The sequence below is a fragment of the Gavialis gangeticus genome, unplaced genomic scaffold (genome assembly GCF_001723915.1).
Source record: "Gavialis gangeticus isolate Ggan-Ray unplaced genomic scaffold, GavGan_comp1, whole genome shotgun sequence".
NCBI lineage: Eukaryota > Metazoa > Chordata > Crocodylia > Gavialidae > Gavialis > Gavialis gangeticus.
In genome coordinates this window covers 46,675,336-46,676,608 of record NW_017728994.1, presented here as the reverse complement: position 1 = coordinate 46,676,608, position 1,273 = coordinate 46,675,336, and positions in this window count along the sequence as shown.

Here is a 1,273-nt window from a genome sequence, read left to right as displayed (position 1 = left end):
CTGGACGTGCAAGTGCAAGGGGGGAAATCTCAGCCACGAGGATTTTGTTGCACTTGCTGCTTTTTTTAGTGGAAATTGGTTATTTTGCCTTTTTCTTTCTTTCTTTCTTTTTTTTTTTTTTTTGCTTTATGCTCCCCTCCCCTCCCTTCCTCCGACTGGATATTTTCTCTGTGATTTAGGACTGGAGTCCTCCTATTCAGTGCAGCAAATAAGTCCAGTCTCCTAAATGCATGTGTGTTTGAAGGCTAAGGCTGGGGCGATGCTGCAGCCTGGATCTCGGGGCTGATCCGTCGGATCTAGGGACGAAATATGTGGCTCTGCACACAGAATGGATCTAGGGACTACAGAAAATGTTTCTGCACAGAGAATGGATCCAAGCACTACAGATCTGAATGGATCTAGGAATTACATATATATTTCTCTACACCGACTGGATCTAGGTATTAAATATATGGCTCCACACACAGAATGGACCCAGGGACTAAATATATAGCCCTACACACGACTAGGTGCATATATCTCCAGCTCTAGAGAAAGTTCTTTGGGTGAATGTGATATATTGTATGAGGCCAACGAAATAGGGGGGGGATGCTCTCGTCCCAACTATTGAGTCGGTCTAATAAAAGCTGCCGGATTTCCCCGAAGAGCCTGTGTCCTCCGACCAGCACGGCTGCAAGAGCCGGCAGCCCAGCTAGAGACCTGCACTCGCTCCTGCCCGCTCGTCTCTCTGCATCGCCTTTTGCTGGAGAGCTTTGTGCTCATTTGGGCACCGGCCTGACTCGTCTCTGCGGCTGAAATCGGAACCTGGGTTACACCGAATAATACTGCTAATACCGAAACACCGCTACTAACAATAACAGGAAGGATGCCGGTAATAATAATAGAAATAACAACATTAGGAATAATTATAATAGCAATAAGCATAATAATCATAGGACTAGGGATAAATTCCTGAGACGTTTCATCCCCCCAGTGCGCCCAAATCCTATGGCTGAAATGACCTCAAATGGCTATCCGGATTGCAATGCGTTTGCTGGAAGTGTCAATTCCTTTGGGGTGAAAAACCCCTGTATTTTGTGGGCTCAGACGAACAGGAGGTCTGAGAAGCGTATTTACTTCACCCCAAAAATTAATAATAACGTTAAAAGTATATTAAAATGGTAAAGATTTTATTGTATCGGAAAAAGAGCTATCTGTACAATTCTAAGAGAACAGGAAATAAAGTAACATTGTCCCTGTCGTAACTTAAATAGCAGGCCTTTGATTTTTTTTT